The 10,131-nt window shown below is 35.1% G+C and overlaps 1 long non-coding RNA gene across 1 annotated transcript; it reads left to right on the top strand.

Annotated features, from left to right (window-relative positions):
- Nucleotides 1-803: 803 nt before the first annotated feature.
- On the top strand, nt 804-2,458 carry LOC119871135. Its single transcript, XR_005356744.1, has 2 exons — nt 804-865; nt 2,121-2,458. It is a non-coding gene; the product is annotated as an uncharacterized LOC119871135 (long non-coding RNA).
- The last annotated feature ends 7,673 nt before the right edge of the window (nt 2,459-10,131 follow it).

The following is a 10,131-nucleotide window of genomic DNA, read 5'->3' as shown; positions in this document are numbered from 1 at the left end:
TAAAACAAGTTAATTTTCTATATAGTATGAAAAATATCCAAGACTGGTCAACTAAAAAAAAGAACTAAGAGTCCAAGTCTTTTATGTAAAAATTTAATCCACTGAATACTTTTTTAAAAACTGTGAGTCCTTAATGCCTTACACTTTATGTAAGTTATCTGAAAATGCTATCTGGGTGCATCCTTATTAAGCTACTAAAATATATATATCTACCAACCCTTTTGTATCTACTATAAAAGTGGAAATTTCAGGAGTGCTTCTTAAACATAATCACCTTTCTTCTTCTAAATGTTTGCCAATTATACTACCGGAGAATATATGCAGCCATGTCTTAAAAGGAAGTTAAAGGTAGTTTTTTTATTAATTTCTTTCTCCTGATATAAGGGTCCTTTACCTTTAAAAATAAGCTTATATCCAATTTGGCAGGCAATTATGCAAATGTATTCTGTTAGGGCAGATTCCAATGGTAAAACATAAAATAAACTTAAGAAAAATGGGGGAGTCAAGCAAAGAGAAAGTTGGTGGGTCTTGCTATTTTTTTTTTTTTACTTTAAATATTTTTAGGCCTCTTTACCACTGCTGTTGGGTCATTTCTCTTAGCTATACTAAAGAGCCTTTGTCAGTCTGGAGGAGGCAGCCATGTGTCCATGAATGCTTATTTAGTACGCTGAGGACAGATGGCCTAGAATTGCTGAAGAAGACCTTAAGATATATTTAAAAGAGGAAAGGGAAAGAAACAATAAGGGAGGAAATAAATTAGAGAAGAGGCAAATGTGTAGCCAGGAAAAGTACCCGCGCGCGCGCACACACACACACACACACAGGCACACGCACACGCACACAAATGAAGGCAAACTATAAAGTGGTAAGTAGGACCTGATTTTTTATAGATTTGCTTTTTCTGTAGAAACTTTCATTTTCATTATTGTTGATCTGTTGTCTTCTTAGGAGAAACCTGACAATCATAGTCACTGCTGGTTTGGGCTTAGCCTGTTTTAGTTGATATACACTGCACTTTTGCTTCTTATAGCATCCAAATTTGAAATATAAATTTTGATTCAGAAAAGCTCAAGGGATTTACTTAAATCAAACTGAATTAAATCGAAATCCCTGACACCCTAAGAGTCAATGCTTTAACGCAATTTGTTTGAGTCTACTGTAATTAATTTATCTTGCTTAGCATTTTATTTCATTTTTTTCTGTTAAGAAAACAGACACACTAGTGCCCAATTCAAACCTCATGTAGGGTTGTTTGAAGTGTACTGGGAGCGGGAAAGGAAGTGAGGATGGAGGATGGATAGGCATGGAGGCATCCGTGGATAACATTGTTGGGTTTTTTTTTCCTTCCCAAATAAATAGTGTGAGATGTAGTGAGATGATTAAAAACTGACATTAGTAGATTTTTACTATGTATTTTTTTCTTTCCAAGTTATCAAATTAACATTTTCCCATTTTCTTCAGATTTATTCTATTTCAACCATGCTCTGACTATGCCAGGTAACAGAGGGCTGTTGCTTCAATTGCCAGGTTTTCTAATGCTCATAAAACAAATATTAGATTCCAAATTTCTTATTGCCTTCTGAGTTGTCATGGTTATCAAATGACACCTTCTCTAAATTCTCTCTCATTTTAACTCTTTTTCATGCTTTGTATAAACAGGCTGCTTGAAAATCAAGAAAAAAAAAAACCATCAAGTTTGGGTGCTATAAGCAGCAAGAAACACAGAAGGAAAGAAATATTTTGTTAACCACAAATTGAAAGTGGAAAGATTTTATCCAGAAGCATTAAATGTCATTAAACATAAGAAGTCTAAAAAATACCTGCTTTATATAATGGTTCTCTGAACAAGCTCTTGGTAACTTGCAGCCTGCTAAGTGAGTGACTCTTGCATTGTGGTTAGAGCTTTTCTGCAACAACCTCCCCCACCCTACCTCCCCCACCCCACCCCCCAGACCCACACCCACCAACCACCACCACCAATGAAATGGGCAGCAAGGACGTTGGATCATTCTAAAGTAAATACAAGGGATATTTTTTGGATACAAGCACCTTTAAAAATAGAAAGGCAAGAAGATTCATAAACAGAGCCTTTGAAAATGTACAATACTTTTGTCTTACAGAAACATCTGTTGCTCAGATGAGTATTTGGAACACTGAGTGCTTCGGATTATCCTCAGAAGGTGTGTTAGGAGGTGGCTCTCTGTGGACTTGGCCCCAGGGGAGGTCAACCCGACTCTCTCGGCCTGTTGGCTCAGCAATTTCCCAGTGGTCAGCCCGTCTTGCCATAATCATATGCTGGCGCCCCAAGCCTGTTTCTTAACTGTACTCTGTACCTTCTAATGAAAGCATCCCAAAATATCTCCAACCGCCCAAACTCTGGGGCAGCCATGACCTCAGACTGGACGGCTGGACACACTGCATTTGCTCAGACAGAATGATAAAAATCTCCCCGCCCTGATGACTGAAATCCTCACTTTCTCTGCTAGTTCTTGTCACTTCATAAGTTAAGATTACTTGCATGAATTCCAGTATCTGTGACATGTAGCTGATTAGGAAGCTCTAACCCAAGGCATAACACCACACAATCTGATGTAACTTGGAACTTTTACATAAAGAAAAGAAAAGATGGGGGGGAAAGTAATTATAAAATAACTTTTTGTGCTTAAAGTAATAAACACAACAGCAACAAAAAATAAAATGTGCAAGTCAAAAGAGATAATTCATTTGCAAGTTATTTGAAAACTGTAGTATATCTCCTACACAAATGGGAAATGATTTCCTGGTGGAGCTACACTATCGTGGCTGTGGATGAACATGTACTATCTTGGACTTTACTACAATCCTTTGGGTAAGTTTTCATCTCTGAGGATAATAAAACAAAATAAGGAGATGCCAGTTTTCACGAAAAGTTCAAATGGAAGAGCAAGCAAATAAACAAAAAGGTCTATTTAAATTCAACAGGTGTCCTTTGGGCACCTTCATCTTGTCAAGCCTTTGTGCTATCAAGTAAGCTAACTCCATGTCTTTTTCAATGTGGCTTGAACAGGGGAAAAAAAATTTAACAACCTGTTAAAGAAATAAGCAAAAGATAAAGCGTAGATTTAAAAAACCCAGAGAGATCTCTATTGTTATTTTGCCATGTTTTATATGCATTTTGAAAGCTTTGAAGCCTCTTCAAAATTATGCTCATAGATATCCAGCACAATTCACACAACTTGATTCTTAAAAGTGCCTTTTGTACTTTGATAATATCAGTTAGAGCATATGTTTGAACTAGCCTCCAAGTATTAATGCTTTTATTTTCTTATTTCAGGGAAAAAATTTACTTGTAAAAAATGAGTAATACAAAACATACCGACATGGTTTTGTTAAAAATACAAAGCATTATCATTTATATGATAGTGACTTTCTCCCACAAGTATGCTTTGTAAACGTGATTGAATGAAAAGAAAAAAAAATCTTTTATTATCTCAGCTCTCAAAAGCTTTACTGTTTAAGCTACACTTGCTCCTAAGTATAGCAGAATTAAAATACGTCAGGATGTTGTAGAGCAAGCAACTAACAAGGCACTAATAAGGATCCTTGCATGCATTTAAGTACAGGTTGGCAAAAATAATTCCTCTATTATTTATTTAAAAATATAATGCTGAAGACCCAAATTCTGATGTAGTGTTTCTATTACTAGCCCATTTCCTTGTAAGAGTCACATATTTCAAATCTATGTACTTCACTTTGCTGTGAGTCAATAGTGTTTTCTAAATGTATGCAAACATATTTATATATAGTATTCAAATATACATGTATAAATGCAGATTATATATATTTATCATTGTATATGTCTTTATATATATGATAATAATTATAGTGTACTTGTTACAACTAGGGGGGGGAAAGCATAAATTCACTGTAACCTAGGAACTCTGTGGGTCTTTGGCTACTTTTATTTTTCTTTCCCCACTGGGGTGGGACAGATCTGCTGTAATCACAAGCAGTGTTGAAAACAAGTGAAAGTCAATTTTACCTTGCTAATTTTTCATACGCTTTTTTCTTTAAGTGCAGAGATTTCTTTTTTCTCTTTTTCTTTTCAGAATCACTTAAATTTTTTTTTTGCAATCTATTTTTTCCCCTAGAAAGTAACCCCTTGTGTCCTACCTTAAGCTCCTCACTGAATGATCTCTTTTTCTTCTAATTATATTTCTTCACCTTGGGAGGGACTCACACTGCTTCAGGATAAGCAACCCAGAAGAGCCTAAGGTCAGGTGTGCCCTAGAATCTAACTCTAGAAATTACAATCACGGAATAAGAGCAAGAGAGGGAAAGAAGAAGCAGAATAGGGAATTTGTAATGATATTGAGGCTCATTCTGAGGAATAATTAACCGAACAGCATCCTATGTTACATCACTTGCCTGAAATCTCAGAGGACAGACTAAAGAATTTAGGAAGCTGATCTGAATCGGTTTCCTACAGCCATGAGGTTAACAAATTAGTTGCATCAACGATCAAGCCTCCAAGTTTTATTTCCCAAGTATTTACCGCTCCGGGGTCCAAAAATATAGAATTTTATGCACAAATCAGCAGAACACAAAGAGTAACCATGGCATCTTACACATGAAGGATACTTTAATTTAAAACATCTAAAGAAGAGGAAAGAGACTTAATTTGATAGGAGGCTCTCGTTCCTCTGAAAAACGAGGTTCAATGAAGGAATTAATATAGGGGGGTCAGCAAGACAGATGATTTCTAAGATAATTCTTGAAGTAAAATGGAGAGGTGTGGGGCCATTTGTGAAATGCAGACTCTTCAGGTAGAGGAATTGTAGGTAGAAAAGGGAAGAACATTAGGAGAGCTTTTCAACCAGATTTTCAGCTGGGCTTTTGTTTAACACATATGCAAATGTGTGCACTGCTTCATTTGAATATTTATTTACTGCATTTGTGAAGGAAATTGGGGGATTATAGCCTCTTCCCAGCTGTGTTTTAGTTAATGACTGGTCAGCCTATTAGCCTGCTCCACTAAACGGATTCTCTGCACAAGCAACACCTTTTTTTACCCTGCCTAGAAATTCTTCACATAAACAACAGTGGAGAAAACAGCAAACCAAATCCAGGGAGCTTTCACCAAAAATGAAAATATTCCTTCAGAATTCATTAGAAATAAGAAAGTTATTTGACAATGGTGACTTTTGCATTTTTATAATAAACAAAGCAAACATTTGCTATCAAATGTCATAGGGGAAAGGGGAGTTAGCTAATCAGAATTTCTCTTTACTGAGAATGAATTCAGGTTACTGTTCTAAATAGTCTTTCTTTTCTTTCCCTGGTACTTGCTCACTTATTGCCCCCTATAAGCATAATCCCTCTCTCTCTCTCTCTCTCTCTCTCTCTCACACACACACACACACACACACACAAACACATACACACCAGTGAAAATGTCATGAATTACTTGGACAATTATTAATATTTGACAAATTCATTGGAATGCAAATTTCACAATTTCTCCTTATCTCCTCATCGCCAAAAAAACACAGAAGGAGAAAGAGTAAATAACATTTCTTTAGCAACCAAACTCAGTGTACTGTCATTGCTCAGACCAACTTATTTAGAGGCATCACTACTGGTTAAGAGATTAAAGACATATCAAGACAAGTTCATTTCTGAGGATGAATGGTGAGCAAATCTTTAGGGCAAAAAGCTCTACTATAACATATGTAGCAGTCTATAATTTATTGATTGTTATTAAGAAAAGCAGCATCTGTTTTCTGATAAGTTTAAATGTCTCAATGGGGAAAAAATTACCTTATTTCCAAAATGTCTGTATTCTTTAATATCCTGTAAGATTTTATTTACTATAGATCCACCTGTCCAGGTGAGCACACGCACTAATTGTAACACAGAAGTAATCAAGGGAAGAGCCAAATTCTTACCATCAAAATTCTGAATTTTTCTGTCTGGATCTAAGAAAAGCCTGAACTTTGATTTTATTAACAAGAATAAATTTCTAAAATACTTATGTATCAGAAGTATTAATACTTAAGAGAATTTTGGCAATAACTTGTTCGTGATTATTTACTAGAAGTGCTACTGCAAAATGAGACAACAATGGAGAACCTTAGAGCCACGTGGACACGAGGAACTCTTCCTGGAGCAAGATGAGCATTTTCTCACGGTTGTAAAAACTGAGTATCATACACTAGAATGACAATTCAAACATTTACAGAACAAAAGCAAACAATAAAGGAAGACATGCTGTCAGACCTCAAGGTATACAGAGAAATAAGAATTTTTATGTCGATGAAAGAATATTACAAGAATAAATATTCTACCTCAGAAAACACCTTTATCTACTTCATTGCTAAGATCCTATCAGGGCTGCCCATTATCCTCAAAACCATTCATAAGAGCAGAAAGAAGTTTCAGGTACACATTTCATGCCGCCCCCCAACATCAGAAGTGAATGGTGCGCACTTCTCAATGGCATCGTTTCCCTCCCTTCATACATGAGTTTCTAACCATCTCATAAGCTTGTCAGGCACATTTCTTGTTCATTCCTTCTGTGGGGCAGAGGCAGACAGATTGCTGGATCAGATAGTGCAATACGCTGTATACTGCATTTGAAATGTGCCTTTTTTTAAAGCAGCAGATTTATTGATTTTCTTAAGTAGAAAATATGCACCCGGACATTAGACAAACACAGACTAAACACAGACTGAGGAAAAGCTGATAATTTGATTAAACTGACTGAGCTTTTGTTGTCTGTGTTTGGGGAATTTCCAATAATGCACAAGTGCCAAGCGCCCCTCTTCTTCTGAATTTAACAAATGTAATCCCTAAGCACAATGAATGTTACAATTATACTGTATTTGGGGAATTGCTTTTCTTTAGAAAAATATTTTGATGAGCCCATATACTGCTTAGGTTGAAAGGAAGGTGGGGTGAAAATCTTGCCTTGCCCAGGATCCAGGACTTTACTCAGAAGGGGGTAAGTATTAGCTAGGCAAAAAGCATTCGTTTTAAGGAAATATTTTCTTTCTATCTACCTACCTATCAAGATTACTGAGATATAATTGATTAGATGTAATCTGCTCAATTTGGGGGTCAAATTGAGTTCAATATTTAAGGTTTATAACGTTTCACAGTGTCATTTCACATGTCTTAGAGAACAGTTTAGTTGTCTCGAGATGTCAAAAGGCTCTGGTTATTTAATTTACTCTTGTGGATGACTGCAATGAAATTAGTGGCAGAAGGGGTGTGTGTGTGTGTGTGTGTGTGTGAACAAGGATGAGGGAATAATAGCTAAAAGTATGTGAGGATTACTGAGTTTAATGAATTGTTGAACGAGACTTTGTGAACTTCAGCTTTATACACCTCTGAACTGTCCCTGTATCTTTTTTTCCCCGTCATTTAGACTATAATATTGAGAACTAAATCTAATTCCCTAATATTTTGCAAGGACCATGCCACAAAATAACCATTTCAAGCCACTTATCCATAAAGACTTTCACCTTTATTATTTTCTATGCCTACATTTACTAGGTTTTTGATCATTCATAGTGTTCCTCACCCGTTAACTATTCCTTTGCCATGCTCTTCTGCCTTCCTTCTTATCCACTGGTTCAATCCTCAGGATTTTATGTGTTGTCACAATGATATTTAACCTCCTGCTAGTGTTCGTCCAGTTCAGCTCATATTGGGTATCTTTCCTAGAACTCTCCATTTCAGCTAATCTGGCTAGTAATACATTTGATGACAACTTTTCACAAGTTTTTTTGTGATTATACTTCAATTCTGGGCTCTTTTCCTTGGCCTATGCTATAGATGTGTGTGTGTTGTGTGTGTGTGTCTGTGTTTTATGTATTGTGTGTGTGTGTATATAAATTTTCCTACGCATAGGCTTAGACCCTAAATAGCTAATCATTATGGTAACCAGATATAATGATAACCTAGAAGGTTACCACTTAACAAATGCTTATCATTCATGGGACAGCTCAACTATTAGCAAGATCATCTCAGTTTTGTTTTTACTTACTAGAATGAATTTCAAATACAGATTCTACTGTTCTTTTAAATTTTCCTTTGAGTCAAGGATATTTATGTACAAATTAAGGTAACACTGAAGTTTAAAATTACTTTGCCTTCCTTGTATTAATACAGGAATTTATTTAATGATTCATCTCAGCTGGCCTGAGGATGTTTAAACAGAGCCACATAGGAGATAGATTTAAAGATAATTTAAATCTATCCTTTTTCTGACTTGCCTCTCTGCCTTTTCAAGTGTATGACAAAGATAATTTGCACTAACTCTTTCTCATCCTGCATGAACTCATTAGGGAAAATAACATACAAAAAAAGTTGCCAATTTTTAGAGAACATTTTATAATTGTGTGAAGCTTATCTCAATAACTTCCAATGGCAATTCAAACATATTCCATCTCATTCCATCATTTATAATTTTAACATTCAGAAACTCTGTGTGTACATATGTGTGTTCATATATATTTTTATTAATTACATGGAAATATAGAAATAAATTATATAATCTATAAAATATTTATATCTATACATATATAAATTCTCTTTGGGGTTCTAAGAACTAAATTATATGTAACCAAATAATTATGGCCCATTTTAATTTGACATACATTTTCCTGCTCTTTTAGAAAGGATCTGGGGGCAAACAAGGTATATTCACTAACCATTACAAATACAACATTCAGTTGCTTAATATTAAGGTGGTAATTTTCTTCAGAGAAGTCAGCCTATGAGGTCCAATGATCAGAAGTCAGGAAACCTCGTTCGTCTTGGGATGCTACCTTGGGCAACTTACTTACTTTTCTCAATCTCTGTTTCCTCATCTGCAAAATCACAAAGTTAGAATAAATGTCCCTTACAACTTAATATGTGAAAGCCATATATTTAAGTTCTGTGGATCTGTATTTTCTCTTTGTGAAAACTTTTTTTGGCAGTGATGAGAATCTTTGAAATCAACTTATCAGTGCTTCACTCACATTCTTGGATGTCTGGGTACCTAATCGAAGTTCTATGACCCACACTCCATAAAACCCTAATTCAAATCAAGAAATGTGCTGTGGGTGGTGTAGGTGAGCTCCAGCAGCACACAGGAAGCTTTACCGGAAGGTATCAACTGAAAGGAAACAGACATGGAAATATCCTGTCACCCACACTGAAACCTTTTGCAGCCAACCGAGGCCTTTTATGGGATCTCCCAAGCATAGCCACCCACAGCTGCCATCGCATCAGCCAGCTTCTCTTCTCTCTTTTAAATAATTACTAAGTATAGACTTTTATGATGTGTGTTTTGCCAAGGATGTATCTCCCATATACCTGCAAATGACTAGCTTTTCTGACAAGGTTTTAATGCATTTTTTAACCCAGGGCTTTCTATAGTACTTAAAATTTCTTGGACTTCGGTAGAATTGAGGGAAAAAGTCTGCGCAATCTCTATTAAGGAAATTGGTTTTGAGCATAACAATGTTATTTCCCATCTTTAAGCAGGAAAAAAATATCCCCACTCTACCTTATATATAGCTTATTAAATTTTTTTTAGGTAGCAGAAAGCTATATTTTACTAAAATAATCTTACTCTTGCCAAAAATAATTATTAAACATAGGCTCTTTAATTTGTATTGTTTTCAATGAATGAACTATATATTTTAGTTATATTATGATATTCATTCATTGGCTTATAATTTCATTACAGATTTAACTACGACCAAATTTTATCTATATTCTATTATTTTACAGTTGTTTTTCTATTCAAAATCTTATTCCTAATGGAGATAGAATTTTATTCCTAATGGATATATGTACATTCATGCAAAAAAAGTTACCCAGTTTACATGCAAAACATGGAGGTTTTTAAAAAACAGAAGGATGCAGCTGCCCATATCACGACATCCCACCAGCAAAACATATTCAAAAAACTAAAGTCTCCTTCCTCTAACCATTAACACTATTATAATAATTTTAAATAGTCATGTCAGAAATAACACCTAGTGATAAGAAGTGAGAATTTTTCTTGGTAATAATGTAACTTTTTATTTTATATTTACTCAAAAGATATTTATCAAGACTTAACCTGCATTATTTGATCAGATATTTATGGAGCCA

This window comes from Canis lupus, chromosome 3 (assembly GCF_011100685.1).
Source record: "Canis lupus familiaris isolate Mischka breed German Shepherd chromosome 3, alternate assembly UU_Cfam_GSD_1.0, whole genome shotgun sequence".
NCBI classification, from domain to species: Eukaryota; Metazoa; Chordata; class Mammalia; order Carnivora; family Canidae; genus Canis; species Canis lupus.
The sequence above is the reverse complement of the archived record's forward strand: the minus strand, read 5'-3'. Positions and strand labels throughout refer to the sequence as shown.